The 27,976-nt window shown below is 36.1% G+C and overlaps 1 protein-coding gene and 1 pseudogene across 4 annotated transcripts in view; one reads left to right on the top strand and one right to left on the bottom strand.

Moving 5' to 3' along the window:
• Positions 1-27,976, top strand: part of ROBO2 (roundabout guidance receptor 2) — a 1,307,581-nt gene that overhangs the window by 575,062 nt on the left and 704,543 nt on the right. The window lies entirely within an intron of this gene.
• LOC118995706 (40S ribosomal protein S6-like) lies at positions 21,184-22,024 on the bottom strand (annotated as a pseudogene).

The raw sequence follows: 27,976 nt of genomic DNA, 5'->3' as shown, positions 1-27,976 counted from the left end.
TAAGTAGTTCATGTTGCTTCTTAAATAGACAGCAAAATTGTGCTTGATACAAAGTGTATGTAGGTACATAATGCACTTCCAGGTTTTTCTCCTCTTTCTTCTTTTTTCCTCATCGTGACTATCTTACAAGACTACTTCCTAATATAGTAAGTTTTTCCTTGAGGCTCTATGCCCCAAGAGCTATGTAATAACCTGTTTAAAAAATTCTTATAGACACTATGGATTATGGTCCTCTTCAATTAAACAGTCAAAGGTTTGGGAAAACAATGACAGATAGATTTTCAAAACTATTTGTTTTGAGTTATGCTGTCCATTTTTAGAAGATTTCAACTTTCTCTCTCTTAAAAAAAATAAAATAAAACAACTTTGTATTCCCGAACACAATGAAGAAGAGTAAGCACAGCTTCTGAGTTCATATCTTGTTCCTGTAATACAACCCACTGGCCATTTGAGTGGTATGAAATGTCAATATTTCTTCTTTGTATTTCTATATAAGACATAAAAATGAGAGCTGTCTCAAAGGTCACCCCTAAGGCTCTTTCTATTCAAATTTTATTTTTCTTATTTCTTTCCAATTCAGTTTCTCTGAGAAAATCAATACTCAGAGATCATGTCTCTAATCTCCCTCTTAAAATTCTCATCTTTTAACTTTTTGTATACTTCTGAACAGTGAATTGATATTTAAAATTCTTTTGTCTCTTAACTTTGTTATATTTAATACTTAGTTATTTGGTTAATTTTCTTCTTCCTACACTGATTTTCATCAAAAAGCCAAGCCATTCGTATAACTCTAGTATCTACAACTTTTAGCCTGATTGCTCAATTACTCTTAATAGTCATGTATTATCAATTGTTTATACAACTTTACCAATTAGACATTTTACACTTAGATATTCCTACAATTTACTTTCCATTATCATTTATATCATGCATCATCCAACATTTTATTCAGCTCACAAGGATAATGACTTTGTAATCACTTTCCTCTGAATTTATTACAAAATATTCATTGAAATCTTTTCTGACTACTCAGTTTCTTTTCAGCTCTAATCAACATACTTCACAATGGTCCTTTAGACTCACATCTTCTTTTCTTTGACTACTTCAGTAACTCTAGTCCAGTGGATCAGCACCTCATAGCTATTAGATATGTCTCTGAACAATAGTCTATCTGAACAGTTTATGGAATTACTGTTAGACTGAAGTGAGCAATTAGCCTGTCATTATTGTGCTGAGATATAACAGATCTGTATGTCATATCCATTGTTCTCTTTCGAAAATATAATAAATACACTTAAGTAAGTGCTTAAAATTTAATTTATTAATCCATTTACTTATTTGTTCAAAATATAGTGGCAAGTCATGTGCTTGTGACTAGTAGAATTTTTTCCAGAGAGACTCTTACATTCTCAGAGGTGTAAAGAGATAAGTAAAAATATAATTGCAATAGACTAGGTTAAGGGTTGTCTACCTTAAGTAGATGCTGTCTATAAAGGATTGAAGTAGAAAAAGGTTAGAGGATTAAGGCACCTTTTCAAGAGAAGTGTCATATAAACAAAATACAAAAGGTGAGTAGAAGTTGGTAAGGAAAAGGGAAGAAATGAACTGGGGAAAATGCTAACAGAATAAGTAGGAGTTGGGAGAAATTGGTTGCATTAAAAAAACTGTATTTAAAATAGCCAAGCTACTAAACAGTATATGAGGATGTGGAGAGAGCTAAGACCAGAAGAGGAAGGAAAGGATTAGATCTGGACTGCCTAACACAGAGCTCACTAGGCATATGTGGCTGCTTAAATGTAAATTAAGTAAAATAAGTTAGCCATAGCTTTCTTATAGCCCCCCAAGTCCTTCCCTGAGGGTCCCCTCATGACCATGCCTGTCTTGGGTTGTCCCTTCCTTGAGGAATCTTACACGTCATCATTGGCTAACTGGTCATGCACTGGGGGCCAGGCAGGGTGAAGTAAAGTGGGCAGAGGCAGTGCTCCTGCCAGGGGGTTAAGCTTTGTTTCTTTAGTGGCTTAGGGTCCCAAGGTCTCTCACTCAGCCTTAGCCATAGAGTGTCATGGCTTCTGAAACCAGGCAGGGTGGTTCCGAACAGTCCTTTGTGTTGAGGGTTTTGACTCTTTTCTGAGGGTGAGAATCTTAGATGAGGGATTCAGCAAAATAGTCATCAGCTTTCCAGGTATGGCTTTAATATGCTGATGCATCAAAATGGGCATATAGGGGAGTTTCAGATTATTCTTTGGTCTGCTTTACTGTTTTATCTCAAATCCGTCTGGCTGTAATTGGGTTTTTGTAATTTGTTCCCTTGACTTCATCCATCCCTAGGTTTGGCTGGCAGAAAGAACATTAACTGAGTCTCTGTCCTCTGTCTTCAGGACCACAGTGATTTAAGCTATGCATTTCCTGGTTAGGGAGGAGAGGTGTATGAGGATTGCCTGTGCCCAATGGCTGGAAAATGTCCAGCCATTGTTAGTATGAGAATGGGTTGTGTGACATCAATGTGCCCTGGCAGCCAAGGAGAGTGGACTACAATGCACATGTGTGAACAATGATGACTTCACTGTACTAGTCAGTGGGAGTGGTAGATGTCATTGAGTGAGCATGTGTACTGTGTGGCTGTCACATTCAAAATGACTGAGTGAATAGAGCAACAAATCTGCATCAAATTTTGCATTAAGCTTGAACATTCTTCCATGGGAATTATTAGGATGTTTCAGAAGGCGACAGCTCTGGGCAACTGGTGATTGACAGCTTCACCACAACAATAGGACTGCACATACATCACATCTCAGTGCAGAGTTTTTTGGTAAGACCTCAAATCACCCAGGTGACTCAGCTGCCCTACAGCCCAGATTTGGTGCCCTTCAACTTCTGGCTTTTTCAAAAACTAAAACACCTTTGAAAGGGAAGGGATTTCAGACTGTCTATGAGATTCAGAAAAATATAACTGGGCATCTCATGATTATTGGGAGAACATAGTTAGTTTTATGTTAGTTAGTTTAGTTATTGGGAGAACCACCATGTTAGTTAGTTAGTGGGAGAACACAGTTCTCCCTCTAACCTCTCCTCCCTAACCAGGAAATGCATAGCTTAAATCACTGTGGTCTTGAAGATACAGGACAGCGACTCAGTTAATGTTCTTTCTGCCAGCCAAACCTAGGGATGGATGAAGTCAAGGGAACAAATTACAAAAACCCAATTACAGCCAGACAGATTTGAGATAAAACAGTAAAGCAGACCAAAGAATAATCTGAAACTCCCCTATATGCCCATCTTGAGATAACACAGTTCTCCCAATAACCTGTATGAGGTGCCTGTGTGAGGTACCAAGGTGTCTACTTTGAAGGGATCTGAGGTGTCATTGTCCTACGTACAATGTTTCTTGCACCTTGTATCTTCTTCAGCGCGTGTCTCTATTTTTCATATTACATGGCTGGATACTTTGTGGACAGACCTTGAAACCATTTGCTCTCAAGTGTCTTCGGTTAGGGAAGATAAGGTTTCACTAGTTGGCTCTAAGTTGTTGCCAAATTATCTGGCCTTGTTTAAAATTATCATGTTTCAGTTTCCCCATTCCAATTGCCCAGGAATTTTCCCAGTTTCTTCCTATACTGCCTCAGCAGCACTGATAATCTCCAGCCATCATGTTATATGCTACTCAGCTTCATGATTTCTGTGGTATGTATGTATTTGTCAAACCTCAGGAGGCCTTATTAGGTAAATTATCACTGGCTGAGAGTCTCGTCATCTCTCCACTCTTATTACTATCTGCATAAAATGCGACTAGTAAGTGGTTTGAAGGATAATGCTTATTACCTAAGGGTTAGAACAAACCCTGAGTGTTGGGAGTGCTCACATAAAACTAACTCTAAAAATCTGTAACTAAGTATTCACTTGCATCTAACACTAAGAATTTGAAATATTTGGTGGCTTTACTTATGCTTAAATTTAAACAGCACTCTTAATGGATACAAAAATGAAGCCTTTTAAATGAATCTAGTAAAGTATTGTGGTGGGGCACATCAATAGAACCATAGTTATTAATAGTTTCCTAACATATATAATACAGGTAACAGAATGAGTATGGAACCCAATTAAAATAATATGAAATAAATTATATAAGTTGCATAAAACCTTCAACTTACCTCATAGGTGTACTCCATCAGGAATATAAGTAAAGCAATAGATGAGAAGAATCATGTAAGCTAGATTTTGTTTACCATATGACATCATACCCTTTACCACTTATTAATCACTGTCTACACATTGCTCTAAAAAAAATGCCTTTGGCTGTATCATACCACTAGAAGACTTTGGCTCCAGGTTTTAATGAGGGCAAGCAAAAGTTAAGACCACTGATTTACTGGCTCATTTTCTGGTGTGAGTGTTCACACGCGTATAATGCTTTAAATTCTCTACTCTCCATGGTGCCTCTGTAGTTCCTGCTTTCTCCAGAATGCATTATTTGGTGAGGATGAATTACCTTTAACATAAAAGCCAATTTTTCCTGGATCTTGTAATCCTCTCAAAAGTTGACAGATTGTTTGGTCAGAAATTTTTGAGCAACTTCTTCATCATTTTTATTTATTCTTCACACTATTTATATACCACACCGTCTCCTCCTTTGGAGGCAGGCCTACACAACTTCCTATGAGCTTCTCCAAATCATAGCTGAGGCCCTGAAGTTTGACGGATGACAGGTGTTGAAAATCTGCTACCCACTTGCAGAGTGTAGATAGAGAGAAACTCTTTACCAAGCCAATCGCTGACTGAGATGAGACTGGCTCGCTTGCTCGATGTAGGCACTGAAGCTGATTTTGTAGCCTTGGCATTGAATTTCAATGTACCTTGTGGGAAAGGGATTTGAAGTGTAAGCATTATTTTTATTTTAAAAAGATTGTGATTTATTAAAGTATAGAATCTTAAAAACATTAATGTCAAGAAATGTGGGGGGGATCTACTTGGGATATTAACAGATCAGGGTAATCAAGGACCATCACATCGGGAAAGTAGTTTTCCTATGCTAGGAATTAAAGGGAAGAAGATATAAAGTCACCATAAAATGTGACAATAAAACATGAGAACTTTTTAATATTTGAGAGTTGGGATATTAACACATGAAAATAAATTCAATAGCTTCGTTTCATAATGGTAATGTTGGGATGATAACTACAGTCATGCAACAAACATTTATTTATTTACTTATTTATTTACTTATTTTTAATCCTCATCAATGTGAGAGAGAAACATCAATCCATTACCTCCCATACACACCCTGACTGGGGATCAAACTTGCAACCTAACTATGTGCACTAATCAAAAACCAAATCCACAATCTTTAAGTGTATGGGATGATGTTCCAACAAGTTGAACAAGCCAGCTGGGGAAACAACTATTTATGGAGCATTCACTGTGTGCCAGGCAGGCCCTGTTGTAGGTACTGGGGAAAAGGACTGAAGAAAATGGGTGAAAATCCTTGCCCTGATTTAGTTTAGACTTTATTAAGGAAGACAATAACAGGTACTTACCTAACATGCAGTGCTCATTATAAAGTGACATGGAGAAACAATTCTTGAAGGAAATGAGAATTTAAAGTGCTTAGCGTGAAGGTTTTGTATTTTGTTTTTCAGTTTTAGATAGGGTGATCAGGGAGATTCTTTACAAAGACATAACATTTGAGCAAAGAGATGATGGACATAAGGTAGCAAACTTAGAGCATGGGGAACACAAACTCATGTCACTGAGAAAGAAGTGGAGTGGAATAGCAGAAGAGAGGGAGGGTAGAACCAAATTTTACAAGGTCATTTGGGTCATTCTAAGGATTTTGCTTTCCTCTGTGGATTGCAGAAAGTAATTTAAAGATTCTGAGCCAAATATTGTTATCTGATTTAATTTTTAACAGGATCCCTCTGCAGTAAGCAACAGCCTAGCGCGAGCCAAGGGTAGCAGCAGGGAGAACAGTTAGAAAGATAATAACACTCCATGAGAAATAAATATGCTGGTGGAATTCTGAAAAGTAACTTTGTGCCAGCCATCTCACTGAGGAATTGATATGTCAGGTCTCACTGTGTTCTAACAACAGTCCAATAAAGATCCGTATTATTATCATTATTTTTGTAGGGAATGGAGATTGTCGATCAGGAGAGTGGCATGAACAAATATGCCTAGTACGATACAGTCAGGATTTGAATACAGATTGTCTGTCCCCAGCATCCACATGATTCACACCCCCCCCCCCGCTTCATTATCTAAAATCAAGTGGAAACCATTCCTAGACTAAGCAGTTTTAAAGTGCAAATATCAAAGGTGTCCTGCCCCAACCTCAAGTACCCCTGTGTAACGATTTGTCCTCCCCCTCTGTTTGGACTAGACTCTCCCAAGTTTTCGATATAGGGCTTAAAAATGTCTTAGGTTAATTTCTAGTTATTTCATATACTTAGTGTTTTTAGAATGAATGAAATATTTTTCTGTAATATTTTATTTTATTGATCATTTATCATATTACTTTTTCTAGGTTGAACTTATTATTCTGCCACTTAACTGACAATTCAAACAATTTTAATAAAATAATGCTTTACTTTGTGTTATCCAAGCAGGCACTATCATTAAATTCTTACAATTTTGTGTCTTTCCCCCCCCTCCCCTACTGGCCACTCTGTGTATTCGTCTTGCCTATTGCTCTATAAGAGGTAGGGATAACAGCTCTTATCTCATTATTCACCTTCGCAATAATTTTTCTAACACTTCACCATATGTAAGGTGTTTGTTGAAGGTTTCTGGTGGATACTTTTTATTAAATCATGACAAACCTTTATTTTCCAATCTTGTAGTGCAATTTTAGGAATCTGGAATGGTTTTTGAGTATTATCAAATGCTTTTTCAATGTCAAAGACTCGTTGATTATTTTTTCAATTTTTACTCATTGTGATTGTTGACATTTATGTAATTCCTAATATTTAGCTACTGTGTTGGACCCTGGCCAGCAGAGTCCGCCTGCTGTGGCTGACAGTGAGACTGAATGCACAGGTGACAACAATCCTGTGGGGAAAAAGGGAAACGGCATGACTACTCTCTCAAGGGGAGAGTGCCTATGGATGCCTCGGCCACTCCCTCAATAGGGGAGTGCACCGACCCTTGCCTAGACAGGCTTTTATTGTTTTTCAGGGGTCTTACATCAGAGAAAGATTTATTACCTATTACGTAGAATATTATTGTCTACATTTTAGGTACAATCAAGAAAATGAAAATAACATGCAGAGGGGAATGGCATTAAGCCAATTAGTTCTGTCCCTGGGCAAATTCATACAGGCTTTGGATATTACCTTGAAGATAGACAATACACATTTGTTGTTTTAGACCAGGGTGATGGAATTTTAGCAAGAGCAAGCCATAACAATCTGTATGCATTTTCTAGGCCTGATTCCCATGGGAAAACTTGGTTTCAAGGTCTAGCTCCTGCCCACCACTTCGCTTCTATAGGTTTTCCATACTGAGCTGAGTCACATTTGCCATACTGAGCTGAGTCACATTTGCCACACCCTACAGACCACATTTGTATTCCACTCCTCTCTCTGTGTATATATATATATATATATATATATATATATATATATATATACACACACACACACACACACACATATATATATATATATATTTCAGGAGTGTATTTGCTAGTATTGTTTAGAGTTTTAACTTTTTTAAAGTACATTTTATTGATTGTGCTATTATAATTTTCCCAACTTCCTCCCTTCATCCCCCTCCACCCTGCACCCCTAATCCTCCAGCACTCCCGCCTTAGTTTGTGTTCATGAGTTGTGCATATAAGTTCTTTAACTTCTCTGTTTCCTATACCATTCTTGACTTCTCCCCATCTATTTTATGCCTACCAATTATGCTTTTTATTCTCTGTGCTCCCCTATTTTCCCCTCCCCACTAAAAACCCTCTGGTGATGTCAATTTCTCTGATTCTGTACCTGTTTTAGTTGTTTGCTTAGTATTTGTTTTCATTGTTTTTTTAGGTTTATTTGTTGATAGTTGTGAGTTTGTTGTCATATTACTGTTCACAGTTTTTGATCTTCAATTCCTTAGATAAGTCCCTTTAACATTGCATATATTAAGGACTTGGTGATGATGAACTCCTTTAACTTGACTTTATCTGGGAAGCACTTTATCTACCCTTCCATTCTAAATGATAGCTTTGCTGGATAGAGCAATCTTGGATGTAGGTTCTTGCCTTTCATGACTTGGAATACTTCTTGAGAGCCCCTTCTTGCCTGGTAGATTTATTTTGAGAAATCAGCGGTTAGTCTTATGGGCACTCCTTTGTAGGTAACTCTCTCCTTTCCTCTTGCTGCTTTTAAGATTTTCTCTTTATCTTTAATCTTCAGTAACTTAGTGATAATGTGTCTTGGTGTGTTCCTCTTTGGGTCCAACTTCTTTGGGACTCTCTGAGTTTTCTGGACTTCCTGGAAGTTCCTAAGCCTCTCTTCCTTTTTTAAAATTCTTGTTTCTTAATTCTGCTCCATTTGTATGTTTATTTCTTCCTTTCATTCCAAATAGTTGCTTTGAATCCTGGTTTTCTTCCTGTCAGTGTTGGTTCCCTGAATATTTTGCTTTATTTCACTTTGGGTATCTTTCATTTGTTCTTTCATTTTTCAACCAAGCTCAATCAGTTCTGTGAGCAACTTATTACCAGTGTTTTGAATTACACATCAGATATGTTAGATATCTCCTCCTCACTTAGCTCTTTGTTCTGTTCTTTCATTTGGGCCATATTTCTTTGTCTCAGTGTACCTGCTAAGTTGTAAGGAGGTGGGGCCTTAGGTATTCACCAGGGTGGGGAAGCCCTGTTGGCTGTGCTCTCTGTGGGGGTGGGGCCAGAGAGGGAACAATGCAGCTCACCTGCTCCGCTCTTGCCCCACTTTCCAACAAACCCTCATGTGAGACTGGGAATTTCTTTCCTTGTGTCAACTTCCACCTAAGTCCCCAGGCAGCTCTGAGTCTCAGTTTCCCATTCAGCCAGCCCTGCCCTCAGGGGTCCACCCCCTTGCCCCAGGTTCTCTCAGCCAGCCTGTCTGCCTGTCTCCCTCCTACCAGTCGACTTGGCTGTTTCTTTAATTCCTTGGTTGTTGGAATTCCATGTATTTTGATTTTCTGGCACTTCTGGTTGCTTATTGTTTTTAGATTGGTTGTTATCCTCCTTTTGGTTGTGTGAGGAAGTAAAGATTTTCTACCTATGCCTCCATCTCGGCTGGAACTAGAATTTTATACTTTTATAATTCTCTTAAATTATCTTAATAATATTGAATAATAGTTTTCACTTGTGCTAGTAGTGTCCAGTTGAGGTATTAAAATATGCTACCTTGTAGAATAAGTTACAGAGATTTTTACATTTTCCCATACTCTAGGTCAGTTCAAATAACTTAGATATTATTTGTTTTGAATTTTAATAAAAGTCAATGTAAAGCATTAGAACTTGATGACTTTTAGAAGTGGATATCTGACTACTTTTCCAGTGCTTTCTGTGATTGTGGGGTTTTGGGTTTCCCACCAATGGATACTGAAATGCAAGAATTATAACAGGAGTAGTATTGGAGGGAAAGAGAATTTTTAAGAAAGTACTGATTGATAATATTTCAAAACATAAATGCGAATGACAGAAAAGTAGATGGTTGGATTTAATGACATACACTTCAAAAAACTAAAGGAAGGAAGGAAGGAAGGAAGGAAGGAAGGAAAGAAGAAAGAAAGAAAGAAAGAAAGAAAGAAAGAAAGAAAGAAAGAAAGAAAGAAAGAAAGAAAGAAAGAAAGAAAAGAAAAGAAAGAAGAAAAAGAGAAAAGGAAAGGGAAAGAAAAAGAAAAGAGAGATTGTGGGGGGAAAGGGGAGATAATTGTTTAGATCTCAAGAAGGAGGAAGACATCTAAGCCACCTGAGCTCAAGAAAGAGGTTGTGGGAGATGACATTTTATCCACTTAGCAAGGTATCATAGAAGCAATATTTACTATAAATAGGTATCTTACTTCCATAACCATCAGAGAAGAAGGCAATAATCCTGGAGTCTTTTCTTAATAGTGTGGCATGTGTTCCAGAGACTACAAGGGAAGGATGTGGGGGTCAGGAGAGGAGAAAGATTAGGTGAATTTAGGGAATGTTCATACACAGATAAAAGCATCTGTGTTGAAAAATGACCTAGCAGTTGAGTTTCTGGTGAAGATTTAAATAATAGAAATATAGGACATAGGTGAGATCAGACCTGATGGATTTTTAGAAAGACTGACTATACAGACATTGAATACTGACATTTTTTAAGAGATGAAAATGTGGGAAATGTTTTGCAGGAACCTGCAGCATTCTGTTTCAGTCTCTGGTTCAGTCCCACAGTCCCTGTGTGGAGACCACCCAGGAGAGGAGTAACAGCAGGACACAAAAATCTGTACTCCTAGGCAACTTCATCAAGAGCATTCACAGCTCTTAAATCTCTGATTATGTTATCCACAAACACAATACATCCAACACTGCAGCATTCTAGTTTCTTGTTTCTGACTCCAGTTATTTTTACTTACCTGTCATCCCCTCTGCTCATAGTCATTTACCGCAATCTCAAATCAAACATTCCACTCTTAACTGCCGTTTCCTATCTGTCCTATTCACCGGATCCAGTGACCAGATACCATTAATTCCAATCTTTTCATGTTTCAATTCATAGACTCCGTATCTGACACTCTCACACTACTTCTTTCCTTACTTGACTGAAATTTCCTGGTCCAACATAATAATCACTATCTCAAACACATCCTGTCCCAGTTTGTGACATTTGCTTTCATTTGTTCTAGTCATGTTCTAGTCATGCAATTTTCGCTAAACTCTTTGACTACTCTTCACCCACACAGTTGAAGAGAAACACACAAGCAAACTGGCCCGATTTATTTTAAATTTATGGCCAACGACCTTCAATGGAGCCACAAAGCACTCCTTCATTTCTCCAGCCAGTTCATATCTCTCTTGCCAAGGTGAATATTCATACCTTTTTTGTTCTCCTTAAAGCTATAAAACACCCTTTCCACTTGGTTTCTAAGGTTATTTTGCTTCTTAATTAATCAAAGAAACACAAACAATTAATGGAATTTCCACATGATACAACTGTGTTTTGCCTACCTCCTCCTTTACCATCCTGCCTCAAAAGATAAATAACTATTCTGGTGTCTGCCTAGGGCCAACTTCTTCAGTTGAAATATTGAATTCTATCCCATCTTCAGGCATAGCTGACATTTTCATGATTAAAATTAAAAATTTGGTGGCCTTTTTAAAAAAAATAATAAACATTATCCTTTAAGTTATTTTTGCAATGTTATTATTATCCCTTCTTTCTTGAGCAGCTACTTGCATAGAAGAATTTATTTAATAATTTCTATATCACATGAGAGGAGCAGGATAGTGAAGGTAACCTTAGAGATGGGAAAGAAGAAATCCTTCAAAATCACAATAATAACCCCGGTGGGAGCATTGTCTCATAACCAAAGGGTGGTGAGTTCAATTCCCAGTCAGGGCACATACCTAGGTTGCAAGTTCATCCCTAGTCTAGGCACAGGTGCATGCAACCCCTATTCCAGATGCATTCAATCCTTAGTCCTAATGTAGATCCCTAGTCTGGGTGCATACTAAGGCACCCAATAAAGGCTTCTCTCACATCAGTGTTTCTCTTTTTCCCTTCCTCTCTGCCTTCTTCTCTCTCTCTAAAAAAGCAAATCAAAATGTCCTTAGGTGAGAATAAAAAAAAAAACACATAATAATGTCTAATTGAACACATTGATTATTTCTCTTCAACTAGTTCAACTAATTTATTTTTAATTCTTATAAGCAAAATTTACGCAATTATCCCAGTATAAAAAGCCTACAAGCTGACAAACAGTTTTAACTAATATGAAAGAAGTTCAGTTTTCCAAAAGTGAAGTAAATGCTGAATTCACTGGAGCAGTGGTCTTTCTTCGAGAGGTCTTGGTGAGTATCTTATTATTTAGGTGGCAGTGCCCATTATGTCGAGGGGGGAAAAGGCCATTTCCTCTTTCACTAAACCTATTATCATTACTTGCATAACAACTTGTTATTCAATGCCTCTTAGATTCCATAAAGCATTTATATACAAATATGATTTGGTACATGCTTTGATATTTCAAGTTTTTATTTGTGTAGACTAAAATATAAAAACTGTATTATATATCCTATTAATATTGGTGTAGATCAGCCTGTTGACTTCTAAAATTGATAAATGCCCGTTTTTTCTAATGCCTAAGATTTACTACATTTTATTGTCATTAATTGGTATGTAAAATATGTATGTCATTGATTTAATGTGTTTTTATAAATAATCTGCAATAATTATTATTTATATTTTCTATTAAAGAATGACATAACATATACATTTTTTTACTCTTGCCTGCCATTAGCAGTGTTGTCACATAAAAGAAAACAAAATATTTTCTAACTTGTGCTGAAGTAAGCATAGTAAATTGTCATAGTTCTAGGCTTCTGAATTGCTTCCTAACTAAAAAGAACTTCTAGTCAATCTAATCTTGTTCAGACACTACATGAAAATGTAGTTTCTCTGTACACCAGTTAGAGTTCTTAGAGAAAACATATTTGCGTAACGTGTCACTTTATTGTTTTCTGAATCATTTGTCAGTTTCAACTTAGTTCAACTGTATTTAACTAAGATAAACAGTTAAAAATTTTTTTCTTATTGTTGTTCAATTACAGTTGTCCCCATTTTCCCCCATTGCTCTCCCCTGCTCTGCCTTCCCACATTCCATCCTCCCCCTACCCCCACACCCCATTGTCCTTGTCCATGGGTCCTTTATATACATGTTCCTTGACTTGATCCTTCCCCTTTTTTCTCCCATGATCCCCTTTCCCCCTCCCCTCTGCTAACTATCAGTTTGCGCTCTATTCCATGTCTCTTGTTCTATTTTGCTCACTTATTTGTTCTGTTGATGAAGTTCCACTTACAGGGGAGATCATATGGTAGGTTTTTCACCTCCTGGCTTATTTCATTTAGCGTAATACTCTGTAGTTCCATCTACGCCGATGAGAAGGATAGGAGTTCCTTCTTTCTTTCTGCTGTGTAGTATTCCATTGTCTAAATGTATAATGGTTTTTTGATCTACTCATTTACTGATGGGCACTTAGGCTGTTTCCAGCACTTGGCTATTGTAAATAATGCTGCTATGGACATTGGTGTGCATAGGTTCTTTTGAATTGGTGTTTCAGGATTCTTAGGGTATAATCCCATCAGTGGAATCATTGGGTCAAAGGCAATTCCATTTTTAGTTTTTTGAGGAAGTTCTGTACTTTTTCCGCAGTGGCTGCACCTGTCTGCATTCCCACCAACAGTGCACTTGGGTTCCCTTTTCTTCACAACCTCGCCAGCACTTGTTGTCTGTTGGTATGTTAATGGTGGCCATCCTGACTAGTGTGAAGTGGTATCTCATTGTGGCTTTAATTTGCATCTTTTTAGTTGAACTACAATAAATGCAATTGTAATTGTAGAGAAGTATTGAAATGGTTTTCTTTTAGATAACCTAGTTTTGGATTTTGTCTCTTAGAAGCGTGTAAAAAATATTTTGTCAATTCTTTTGTAGAAACCACATTAGTAACATTTAAAACTCCAGCCCCGGCCGATGTGGCTCAGTTGGTGGGTGTCATTCTGCAAAGCAAACAGTTGAAGTTCTATGCAGGTCAGGGCACATGCCTATGTTGCCGGTCACAGGTTCAGGAGGCAACTGATCAATGTTTCTCTTTCATATTGATATTTCTCTCTCTCTTGTTCTCCCTGTCTTCTTATGACTAATAAATAAATAAATATTTAGAAAAGAAAATATTAAAAACAAAATATAGAATTTTATGCTCTTTTCCTCTGCTTTCTACTCTTTATCATATTTATCTACCTTCTCTTTCTTACGTTGTATTTTTAGTATCTTGTTGAGCAATTAAATTTTCTAATGTTTTGGTTCTAATATTATTTAGTTTTAAAAAGTAAACATATAAAATAAATTCACCAAACAATTCCCTCAAGCCAAATAAGTATGTGCTATTTGCAGTGTGCAAAGAATCCACATGATATTTTTGGACTAAAAATGTGTTATACCAAAATCATAAATTTTCAAGTAACTTAAAATTTGTGATTGTTCAAACAGAAGTCAGAGCATTGCACATTTGGTGCCATAAACACATATTTATATTATATTTACAATTATAAATAATTGTGCATTATTTATTTATTTTTATTTATCAATTCTTTCTTTATTTATTTTTATTTAATTGTTGTTCAAGTACAGTTTTCTGTCTTTTGCTCCCATCCCAGCCCACCCCCTCAGTGCTCCCCACCTCCCTCCCATTTGTACCCCCCTAGTTTTTGTCCATGTGCCCTTTATACTAGTTCCTGTAAACCCTTCAACTTTTCCCCTGAAATTCCCTCCCCTCTCCCCTCTGGTCCCTGTCAGCCTGTTCTCTATTTCAGTGTCTTTGGTTACATTTTGCTTGCTTGTTTGTTTTGTTGTTTATGTTCCTGTTAAAGGTGAGATAATCTGGTATTTGTCTTTCACAGCCTGGTTTATTTCACTCAGCATAATGCCTTTCAGCTCCATCTATGCTGTTGCAAAGGGTAGGAGCTCCTTCTTTCTTTCTGCTGTATAGAATTCCATTGTATAAATGTACCATAGTTTTTGGATCCATTCATTTACTGATGGGCACCTAGGTTGCTTCCAAGTCTTGGCTATTATAAATTACACTGCCATGAACATTCGGGTGCATAGGTTCTTTTAGATTGGTGTTTCAGAGTTCTTAGGATATTATCCTAGCAATGGAATTGCTGAGTCAAAAGGCACGTTCATTTTTAGTTTTCTTAGAAAATGCCATACTGTTTTCCATAGTGGCTGTACCAGTCTGCAATCCCACCAACAATGAACTAGGGTCCCCTTTTCTCTACAACCTCTCCAGCACTTGTTGTTTGTTTCTTTGTTTATGATGGCCATTCTGACTGGTGTAAAGTGGTATCTCATTGTGGTTTTAATCTGCATCTCTCTGATAGCTAGTGATATTGAGCATCTTTCCATGTGTCTCTTGATCCTCTGTATGTCCTCCTTTTATTTATTTTTAACATGAGTAACATGTTTATAACAAAACACTACATACATTTTTAATGACTACTGGGTAAAATCTATCTAATTAGGACCAATTTCAGGTTCTTATAATAATTTTTAAATAGCTTTGAGAACAGTAGTAGGAACCTTCAAAAAAACAGAAACTCACTTTCCTGTGAATTCATAAGCAACAAAGCTAAGTTCTTGAGTTTGTAATCTTAAGCTCAGAATAGCTAAAATAACTTCCGATAGGTGTGATTATGTCATACAGCACTTAAGAAAAGTCTTCCTGTTTCTATTTAAGAAGACACTCATTTACTCGAGCTTGGCTATGTCATGTTAGTTTATTTTCTGATTTGGAATAAGTTATTTTTAAATAATTTTACTTTGGCAGTACCAATTCTCTCAACATTTTTTTAGGTATTCCTCCACTTTTCAAAACTTCACCTCTTGCTTACTTGACCTTTTGCTCTTGGGAGCAAGGAGAATCTTTCCTTTAGCTTCTCGGGCAGTTTGACTTGCCTTCTCATCCATCATAACCACAAAGGGGAGGCTTCTCCACTGTTTGGAATCACATACCTGACCTGACCCAGGAGCTCAGGGCTTTAATTGCCATGTCACTGCCAATTTGGTGTATTTAGACACTAATGAACTGTCTCTTCTATCTCTAGTAGATAGAAAGCTCTGTCCCTAACCTTTCCCCCTCGTATAAACTTCTTATTCCCTACTGTTAACATTGTGTATACTGTCAATTTCTAAGGGCAAGACATTAACATTTCTACTTAGAAAATGATGTTATGTTTTCTAATATTAAGTCTGTCTTTAAATATAACAAATTAAACTACTACATCTGCCTGCAAAACTGAACAAATGATCTTTTCAGTCATAATGCAGTGTCAAACTTTGAGTTTTTTTATTTTATTACTTGAATTGAGAATTTTAGAACTTTTTTGTGTAATGGAGTTTTGAGGGTATATTAACTAACTAAATTTTGCATTTCATGTAACAAATATGCAAATATTCACAAGATGAATAATAAAATGAAAGATTTTTATATTTCAAATAAATTATTTAGGTGAACATATTTGATATAAATGTTTCTTCATGTATTCAAATTTATACACTTTACCTTCAATTCTTAAATCTTAGCATAAGTTCTGTTTTGTTGATGAATTTAGTAATTAGAATTTTATCAAGTTCATGAATTAAAATTATATTGTTAAAATTATGGTTTCATATAATTTAGTTGATATAATTTTCTTATTCTGGGAATAAGAATATTGTTGATTGGGAATTATTCATGTCTCCATTAGACAGAACTGTTTAGGTCTAAATTTTTCTGGGACTTGAGCCCAATGATTTTGATGACAAATACTTGAGAACATTCAGGAAAATTTTTAAACTTTTAGGGAATTTCTGGGTACTTTCAAAATATGATTTATAAGCTTCAAAATTTCAAATATGCAGAAATCAAATCTTGACCTCTATTGTTATAAATGTCTGTATCGTTAATGATTGAGGCAAGGGGTGATAAACTACACTTATGATTTAGTCCACAGTGTAGACAGCTGTCACTACTCTGTGTGATGAATAAGCATTTTATCCCCAGAGGCCTTGTAGAGCATCTAAAAATATGATGGGCTATGTGTCCGAAATGAGCACCTCGTCTGCATGTGGTACATAAACAATATGCAAAGTTGTTTTCATTTTTATTTCATATTTATGATAGATCTATCAGTACTTGGAATAGGATTAAAATTTAGATACACATTAAAAATGCTAATTATATTCTTGTGTAAATGCATAACATCAAAAAACAGCTGCCTTCACAAAAAGTGCTGGCTGTCGCTTACATTAAAGAGAGTTTCAGCAGTTTTATAAAACTTTGGAACATCCCAGTGCATTTTTTAATGATTCTTATGAGTCTTGGAAATTCTATTCATGAAAATATCTAAGACATAGAAGACTCATCTTCTTAAAAAAGTAAGTCAGAGGGTATGGGACTCACATCAATACTGAGCATGCAGAAAAATCAGGCCCTTCTCCAAGTGCAGATGTCCATTTAGAGTGCAGACACAGTAAACTGACCTACATGACTTGAGTCTGAGCTGACAAATGCGAAGAGAATGAAAGTACCAGTTAGAGCTAGAAAGCCTGAAGTTCAAATCGGTCTTGTCAATGTGTGTCTTTCCTTTTCTGCGTGGATTTCCTAGTTACCTGGTGAAACTAAAAGTTCTTCAAGAACAGCGTAGCCTATCACTTTTATTTTTAATTTTTAAGAGTTGGATTTGAAATACTGAGTCTATATGTTGAACAAATTAGTGAATAATTAACATGGGATCTTTCACTTCAATTGATGTCCAATGAAAATATCCACTACTAACACCACATTGCCATACATTTCATCTACAGTTCATTAACAACTGATAATATATAATACAAACTGCTTATAAATGACTCATTATAAAATGTTCACTACAATTTTTATCCCTTTGTAGTTCTTTTATCTGGGATACTGCGAAGAACTACTGGGTTTTTACATCAGCACACTCCTGATGGTGGGAAAACTACTTCATCACAAAAGGGTCTGAATAGAAATGTGTGCATTGTCCCTCAAAAAAGACATGAGGGCTCATTCATTTCCCCCATGGAACTAACTATAGTGAGTATTACATATTGCAAGGTCTTTTAGTGCACTTTATTATTTAATTTAAATTACCGTATCTCATGGAGAGAATGTGGGATAAAACACTGCTATAAAATAAACATATATTATAAAAATTATAGGCATGTCTTATTTGTATAAAGGATGTATTTTTAAAGTACTAGTTTATCATTTGAACAGCCTTCATACTTTTAGATCAGCTCTAGCACAATTAAATCACATAAAGCGTCCCAAATAAGATGACAAGTGAACCATGCCAACAGGTCTAATTCAACAAATTCATCTAAAAATAAATACTAAGTTATCATTATAAAGCACCTATATCTAAAAAGATTCATAGAATTTATAGTGGAAACTTTAATACACATAAAGAATTTACAGTGGAAACTTTAATACATGTAAAGCATAATTCATTATATAAATACATCAGTTGCTATGTTCTCAGAAAACACTGTGAGATAAACATGCCTGACATGCTAAGATCCTATACTGAGTTATTTCATGATGTTTACTAATGTACGTTAACAATTTCCAGTTTAAGTTTGGATGAAACATGTATAAACATATTCAACAGATATCTCCTCTAAATTTAGTGTTAAGAGGAATTTTACTTAATCACTTTAGTGATTCTCTTACATTTGAGAACAGCAAGTTTTATTCCAACTGTATGTATAGTGGTGTGAAGAATCATTAATTTAAATTCTCTTTGTATTTAGGGTCATCTTAAGTTCTTTGATAATATAGATATTTCTTAGACATAGATGCTCTGCTCTACACAGTTTAGAAAGGAAAGGGGTTTTTCTAGCTGTCATTTAATTATATTCTATGCAGGGACAGTGGACATTTAGGAACAGAGCCCTCTTTTCCATGTGTTTGATGGGAGAGAAGAATGAACCAAGTGGAAACCCTAAGATGTGGAAGAAGAGTAATTGGACACCCATTTAATGTTTCCAAAATCACCAATGCCAAATGCTAGGTGTATGCAACTATTTCTCTGCTTTATGCAAGAGGAAAATCTCTTTTTTATAGCCAGTCTTTTGTAGTGCTATAAATAAAACCAGGGTTTTTTCAAGGAGGTAGGAGCTGGAAAACTTTTTTTGTTTTTATTTTTTAAGATTTTATTTATTTTTAGAGAGAAAGAAGAGAGGGAGAAAAAGAAGGAAAGAAACGTTAATGTGCGGTTGCCCCTCCCATGTCCCCTACTGGGGACCTGGCCTGCAACATAGGCCTGTGTCTTGACTGGGAATTAAACCAATGGCCCTTTGGTTTGCAGGCCAGCACTCAGTCCACTGAGCCACACCAGCCAGGGCAGGGGTGAAGAACTTCTGACAGAGCCCTTGATCTGGTATTTAAAAGCCTGTTCACAACTTATTTCTCAATTGTTATCTTTTTCTAAAAGTATGGTACTTGAAGAAAGCCAGATCTAATCTCATTCTTGAGTCAAAAACATTCAAGCTCCCCCCTGGACAGTGTGGCTCAGTTGGTTGAAATGCTGTCCTGTAACTGAAAGGCTGTGGATTCAATTCCTGGTCAGTGCATATACCCAGGCTGCAGGTTCCATCCCCAGTTTGGCCACATACTGGAGCCAATCAATGGATATTTCTCTCTCAGATCGACGTTTCTCCCTCTCCCTTCGTGTCTCCCTTTCTCTCTAACAGCAATGAAAAAATGTCCTCGGGTGAGGATAAAAAATAAACAAAATAAAACATTTGAGTTCGCATATATGAAGATGATTATTGAGTAAATAAAGAAAATATCATAGTATAATGATATAACTAATGTAAAATGTATTTGGATTTAAATACCTCCTGCTTAGGATTTAAAAAATAAATTATTTCTTAGATGTATACCTTATTTCACAAGCATTTGATGATACACTAACATTTTTAAGTTGTGCTTTTTAAATTATTCAATTTATTTCATAACTATTTTCTTTTCATAGAAAGGATGATCCTCTAAATTCCAAGGGTATGACCTTGACATCTTAATAGATTTATTTGACAAGGGCGGGTACTAATTTCCACTTACTAATCAAACTTTTATTGAATGCCTCTTGCGTGTGAGCCATTGTTCACGGTGAACTACATAGAAAAGCCACCGCCTTGGTTAAGCCTACATTCTCTTCCTTTCACTGGAGTGTGGTTAATTTTACATCATTTTTACTTCATAGTCCTACCTAAATTATTTAGAATTAGATCAATATAAAATATTAATTGTACTTATTACCGTGTATTTTTTTTACCCATTAGTATGTATTTCGAAGCATAGAGGAAGGTTTATTCCTCTGAAGCTATATTAATGGCTGCTTTTACGACCCTCTTAGTAGAAATGGACCCTTTCCCAAAGTTTGTCTAAGCTGCTTCTAAGCTTAGATGGGATGGAGATGATCCTTCTGTCATATTCACTAGACAGTGTGTCACTTTAGGTGGTATCATAATGTAACAATGTGAGTAATAAAGAAGTTGGCCAAATCATTACAATTATCGTCAATATGCACAAAACCTGGGTTGCCATGCTTTCTCAAAACTCTGGAAGATGTTTTCTTTTGTAGCCCTTGATGAGCGTTAGAAACAATGAACTTAATATCGGTGGTTTTAAAACTCCAGTAGGGAAAGCGACCTGCAGGTTAAGGCTGGAATTTGGGACCAGTACTGCCAGCCTACGTGTAAAAACAAAACAACACATTACAAGAGAAGCTGTTGCTGATTATTACGAAATAAACATTCCTGTGGTTCATTTGAAGGGAAATCTGTAGTAGTCAGCAGAGGATGCCTGTGACCACATCTGAGGCCTGGAAACTCCCAGTTCCTGTGCAATGAGAAACTAGTGCCCTGGCGACGCAGATGAAGAAAAGATGGTGTCAGGCTCTTTCCTTACCATCTGGTATTTTACGGCAGCTCTGCCCACAGTTACTCTTAAAGGGAAATGGAAGGAAGAAAAATATTTTCACAGTCTTGAGTTGTTTAGGCTGAATGCTGTAAGCCAAATTATTGCTTAAGAATAAATTAAATCCTGAATAAAAATGTCCAAACATACATAAGATACACTTGAGGGAAACCTCTTACTGTAATGAGATCCTGAGTTAATCTGACTTGCCTAGGAGCAACAAGCTAATGATACCAGTCCCTAGCATGAGGGTCGATAGTATTTTGCCTTTGTTATTCAATAGTAATTTGCAACGCTCCCAGTATTCTCTACTGCTTTCCCTAATTTTTTATTTATAAATGTATCCCCAAATAAAATAGTATATATTTACCTTCTTATTTTTGTTTGTATTCTTTCTCTGGCACTGGAACATAAGCTTTACAAGGACAAGGATTTGGAAATGTGGTGTTCCATTTTATTTTATTTTTGTTTGTTTGTTTTTATATTTGTTCTTATGTATTTGTTGCACTTAGAAAATCTCCTTTTTGACTTGACTCATACTTAGAGGTAGAAGCTCTCTCTCAAAGAGGACAGCCCACATCGCTTGGCAATTTGTTCCTGGTGTTTTTCTTTGGCCTCCTTCCTCCTCTTAGCCAAAAGTTCAGCATATTCTGTGGCTTCTTCCTTATTTTTCTTAGTGAGTTGTTTCTTCAGAGCAATGTACTGACATTTGTATTGCAGGACATGTGGGGTAACAAGACACAGAATCTTGGGTGCTTTGGTCCTGGGTTTCTTGCCTTCTCTGTTTAGGGACCTTCTCACAACATATTGGCAGGCATCTTCTTTAGAGAGATTAAAGCGATTGCACTGGGGCGGGGCTGGGTTGGGAGTAAAAGACAGAAAACTGTACTTGAACAACAATTAAATAAATACATTTTAAAAAAAGAAGAAGAAAAGATTGCAGATTCTGCCAGCTCTTTTGAACTCCAAGCAACTAGGAACAGTAGCATCAGTGAGACCAGGAATATCTTTTTTACGATGACCAAGTTGAGAACACCGAGGCTGGCATCCACTGTGCAACCCCAAACAGATTTGTGCTTTGTCTCTCTAGTACTCCTCAGCCAATAACAGGAATGCCCCCCCCTCAGCAGCAGGTGGACACGGCCATGGGTCAGGGTGCACTGCTTCATGAGAAAACCTTGTTTGTTGTTCCCACCACTGATTTGAGTCACATAACCCTTCCAGTCTCTTCCCAGAGCACCACCAGCAATTTCTGTCGTCATACACTTCTCATAAAAAGTATGAAGTTTGTGTTGCACAATCTACTTCAGTGAATTTTTGGCAGCCAGTATTTGGGAGAGATGTTCAACTTCATCCTGAAGCAGCCAACTGCCTCCAAGGCGCCGTGAAAAACAGCTGTTCCATTTTAAATCCATTGCTTGTAGTAAGAACTCAACATATATCTGTTAAAGTAATAGCAAATAAATTATCTTTATTTAAGTTTAATATAGGGATATGAGAGCATATAGGCAATGTATGATGCAACAGATATTTATTCCGGATGCATTCTAGATAATGAAAGATACCTTTAGTCCTAAAAAAGGTTTGTTAATTACCCTTTTTATTTTTTCTAGTTGCTTGAGAAATATGAATCTTTTTAAGACACTTTTTAATACAATTTAATAAATGTTCATATATGTAACTTACACATATGCATACATTTGATCACATGTGCATTTCTAGTACAAATGATTTTTCCTATTTAATTTGGTTCCACCCTGAACTTTTTTCTTCCTCTTCTCCACCCCCCCTCAGCATACATACTTAAACACCATAAAATTTATCTTTCTCCTCCAAAACACATGGTAATTTCTGTAGAAAAGAATTATGTACCTTTTATCATATTTTAGGTTTTTAAAGGTTAACTTATAAATGGCATTGCTGAAAAAAAAACATATTACATCCTTAAAGATGTATGTATAATTATGCTAGGATAAAGATATGATTGAAAAATGGTCTTATAGAAATTTCTCATCATACAGAGACTACAGAAAAATGTATGAACTGTGGAAAAAATTATTCTTCAAATTTGTCTCAATAAATTTTTTTCTACTAATATTGCTAAGTATAACAATTAGATGTTCAGGTAACCTGTAAAAACCTATTAACCAACATATAATTGAGATATACTCCCTTCTAATAATCTTTAAGATTTAAAAACAAGATAAAGGAATTATTTATAAAAGATTTTTTTCCTCCCAATTATAGTACCAATCTCTTTATCTCTTTACTTGCACACTTTTCTCACTGCCCCCACCTGCTGGCAAGAGAGATTGACAATTTCTCGTCCCTTAGCTCAGAGGGTCTAGGATTGAAGAACCGGCTCATGTAGTCCCTTTAGCGTAAGGATGCATCTTAGTTGTTCCCGAATTTTTCATCTGCCTGTTCTATTACCTGCATTTTCCCCATGAGTGTGAGCCTTCAAGGACAGCAAAACCCTCATGTTTTGTATTCCCAGAACACATTGTTGCTCAGTGTGAGTTTGTGACTGAATTTGCTTCTTGCCTTTCTGCTGCCACCAACTGCTAATTCTACCTCGTATTTCTCTTGCCCATGACTAACTGTGGTAGAGGTGCCCTTTAAGCTCTTTATTTTTCCTCCTTAGTGCAAACTTCTTTAAGAGTTTTGAAATACAGCCTCTGTGATGAAAAAAATAACTCTTTAGAAAACATGCAAGCTACCTCCAAAGTTTTCTTATATATTTTTAGAGAAAGAAATACTAAATTTCAGAGTTTTACTTAATTTTGAGTTATCCTGGACAATAATTCACAAAAATCTGGGTGAGATCAATGGAGTGGGAATGCACTGGGGAGATCGATGGTTCAGCCACGCTGTGTAGAGGGTACCAGAGCAGGGTGCCGTGATTTTTCTCTTTGATCTTTAGTTGCTCCACCACAGGCCCTACACACTGGAAAAAGAAGGCATTATTGTCAGAATACACTGAGGGTAATGAGAAAAGAAAGGACAAGGAAGCTGTGTATCGGGGCACATGAAAGAGAGGGTGTAGAAAAACACCAGTTAAGACTAAGTAGTGTTAGGGACAGTTTCATCTTCTGACATTTGAAAATACAATATAAATTTTTAACACATTCACATTTTTCTCAAGTACCAGAGTATCTTGAAAATAGTAGGATCAATTGCCAACAGTCCATGTGATAAAATTCTGCCTTAGTTTAAGAGTGCAGAAGGACCGTAACCAATCTAGAAGAGGAGCCATGACCCAAACTCATATTTCCGGACTCCTGCTGAGGACTACCTAATTAAAAATCTGATATCAGTCTTGCATTTCAGCAGGATACTACCATTACTGGAAACTATAATTCACTTGTAAAAACTCAAGATAAACCTTGAGGATTTCATTCTGGCTGGTGTGGCTCAGTGGATTGAGCACAAGACTGCCAAGCAAAGGGTCACTACTTCAATTCCCAGGCAGGGCACATGCCTGGGTTGCAGGTCAGGTCCCCAGTGGGGGGCACATGAGAGGCAAACACACATTGATGTTTCTCTCCCTCTCTCTCTCCCTTCCTCTCTCTCTAAAAATAAATAGATAAAATCTTAAAAAAATACTTGAGGATTTTTTATATTAAACATGAGTTGCTATAAATGTCCTACACATTTCTTGTTTAAATTCCTGAATAAGCATTCATTTATGAGCTCAGAAAAGCCAGAATGTTGTCCTTAGACTCCCACTGAAATATCTGTCAATGTCAATGCAGTAAATTCTGGTATCCACATCCCCCAAAATTTAGATCCTGGAGTTAACTCAAATTTTAATATCTTAATAGCTTTATTTTTCTCATCAAGTCATAGTTTTGAAAGCAACTATAAAGAAAGATTGATAACTATCAGTAAAAACTAACAATTATGTTCTTCTCCAGAGCTTGCAATTGTTATAGCAGTCAGACAGAAAATGAACTGCTTTTCTTAAACTCATCATGAATATGTGATGAGATTATATGAGATTTAAAAATCATGCATGATGGTGGCCTGTTTATTATCATAGTTCATAGATGAGTATGAAGAGTTGTTATACGATCTATAACTCATTTTTGGCTTGTAAGATTTTTCTTATGGGGAATAAAATTAATAATGGAAATAAGCATTTACCTTTAAAAAATGATATACAAAAGTATATCATTTGAGCCCTGGTCAGATGGCTCAGTTGGTAGGAGCATCATCCCATACATGGAAAGGTCACAGGGGTTCCCTTCAGGTCAGGGCACAGACCTAGGCTGTGGGCTTGATCCCTAGTCCGTGCCTATACAGAAGGCAACCAACTGATGTTTCTCTTCCACGTTAATATTTCTCTCTCTCTCTCTTTCTCTCCTTCTCCTTTACTCTCTCTCTAAAATCAATGAACATATCTATCCTTGGAGAAGAATTTAAAAATTGATTTAAATATTTATATGTATTTTATAATCATATGTAAGATAGACTGTATGATGTGCATATAATTTGATGTAATATGTGTAAGATTTGGGCATATCTAATATATTTCAGCAAAAAACTTTATTAAAATAATGTTAATGCAACAGAAATTTCAAAAGAACCTCTTGATTCATTAGATTGTAGCTGCATAGATACACTATACCTTGCTAACAATTCATTGACTTTAACTGATAATAATTATGATATTATATATACTTTTAAAACCTGGCATATATATGTTTATGTGCATATACATATATACACTAATTTATCTCACAATAACAGTATGTGCTAGGTTCTGTCACTGTCACCTTGTATCTAGGTCATGAAATATGGGACAGGAAAGTTAAGTAATTTGCTCAGAGTACAGATCCTAAATGGCCTTGCTGGAACTAGTGACTTGGCAGTTTGAATTCCAGAATCTATTTTCTCAACCATGTTGCTACACAATCTCTAATAATATAATTATTTAAATGTTCATCCCTTTTTCCTCACTATGCTATGGATTTGACTGTACCCTCCTTCATTTCTATACAGATATCTCCCAGTTTGGCTGCAAGTGTATTGAATGAGTCATTTTGAATTTTTAAGTCTATTTGGTGAAAATCCCATTAGACTTCAGAGTGATTTAGTTATTATAAAAAATGGTAGTATTTAAGTTAATTTCATGCCCTGCCAACATGAAGATGATAGAGTTTCCCCACAGTAAAGGAAGTATTTTAGATCTTTACTGTTAATGAAGTTAGAGTTCTCAATTGTTTTACTTCTTTCAGCTTTTGCCTTTCTCTTTTTCAGTCTCTCACTTTGTAGGCAGTTACAGATAAATATAACCAAGTCGATAAGTGCAAGGGATGTGGCCTTCCATCTTAGGTAAACAATCCAGCCAAAATTAAAATTTCGACTTCTCACAGTTTCATTTAACAGTTTATAATACTGAGTGACCACTATGAACTGAGTGTCCTGCTGGGTACTAATTGCCACTATAATAAACAGTCTAATGGAGAACAGAGTCATTAATTAAACTGTTAAGGAAAATGACCCTCAGAGATATTGGTACATGACCTTTTTAATTTAATACCATGTTTCAAACAAGTCAAAGGTCAAAGATAAGTTGTTGATCCAAAATTTAAAAAAAAAATACGTTTCTAGTTTTTTTGTATCCGTCATTTGTTTCTGTCATTTGGACAAAGTTTTGTGGGGATGAATTAGCATTGCAAATTTAATTTGTAGCTACTGCTTGGCAACCCAAACATTTTGGTACTGTTCCAACTTTAATTCTTGACTAAAATGCTAAAAGGTAGTTCACCTCCAAAGAACATGATCAGCTTAGACCCAGATAGATCAGTCATTACTGTGACACCATCCTCTAGGGCAAAAACCTAGGTGATCAGTGTGATAAATGTCACAGTGGAATGATTGTCAAAACCACAGCCTTGCCAAGTTTGTCAGCACAGCCTCACACTATCTTTTTTCTTGTGGCACTTATACTCAAATGGTGCATCAGCAATTCACTTAGATTATTTTTTATGAGTGGCTACTACTCAAGAGGCACAGAGAAAGCACCGTTAGAGGTGAAAGGCTAATTTTGGAAAAAGAGACCAATCACAAATACACGTGAAAAGTATTATTAAAGTTTCCCCTTAAAAGTTTTATGCCCTGGCTGGTGTAGCTCAGTGGATTGAGCGCGGGCCTGCGACTCAGACGATCGCGGTTCGATTCCCAGTCAGGGCACATGCCTGGGTTGCAGGCCAGTTCCCTGCAGGCCAACTCCCAGCAGGAGACGCACGAAAGGCAACCATACATTGATGTTTCTCTCCCTCTCTCCTTCTCTTCTCCTCTAAAGATAAATAAATAAAATCTTTAAAAAAAAAGTTTTACTCTACTCTTCCTGTTTCATGTATACTTATTTATGAGGAACCCATTTACTAGGAAAATCAAAGGGAATTATACCTTCCAGCAGAGTAGTTGATGTTCCAATAAAGGATTTGATACGTTATATCAAGATAATTTATTTTTGATAAAGTTAAAATAACTCGAATAATCTTCAAAATGTTAATTAAGCTGATTCTTTAAATTACTAAAATCTAACCAATCTTTACAATTTTCTTCTGGTTTATTTTTTTTTAATTTTGACAACAAAACTTTTGAGCATGACCTATCGAGCCCTATCTAAGCAGATAGAAATGAATCCAACAAGATTTTTATTTATTGGAACACACACATACATTGTGAAAATAATATACTTGGATGATGGAAATGAGTTTACAAAGATCAATCGAATGTGATCTCAGCTGAATTTGGCCTCATTGCGATGCCCTTTTCTATTCTAATTCTTAGTAGATCACTTTTTAAACTGACACTATAACTTAACATGTTTTAGAAACCTTTTAGTTCTTGCATTTTCTTGTTAAAAATTGTAGTCTCATAAAACTAGATTATGAAACTGAAAATTTAAGACAAATTTTACCTTATGTAAAACTTTCATTCAGTCTCTGTAGAGATAAGAAGTAAAGATTTCAGGAGAAAAAAACATATATACTTTTACATTTCCCTCTTATTATCATACGATTTACTTAGAAGTTCTGGAGTTGAAATAAGGGAGAGAGGGCATCCTAGATTTTCTTCTCAAGAGCTCTGTGAACTCAACTTCTATTATTTTTCTGAAGACCTGAACTCATCACGCAATCAAGTTTATGCAACACTAATGTATCTGAAATGCCTGCCGCTATGAAAGCCAACACTTGAGAGGCAGGTGCTGATGTAAAGGAAGGTGATTTATTTTCAGGTGCAGGCAACCTGGAAGATGAGGGACTCACA

The sequence above is a fragment of the Sturnira hondurensis genome, unplaced genomic scaffold (genome assembly GCF_014824575.4).
Source record: "Sturnira hondurensis isolate 20B ecotype Veracruz unplaced genomic scaffold, ASM1482457v3 Scaffold0010428, whole genome shotgun sequence".
NCBI classification, from domain to species: Eukaryota; Metazoa; Chordata; class Mammalia; order Chiroptera; family Phyllostomidae; genus Sturnira; species Sturnira hondurensis.
The sequence above is the reverse complement of the archived record's forward strand: the minus strand, read 5'-3'. Positions and strand labels throughout refer to the sequence as shown.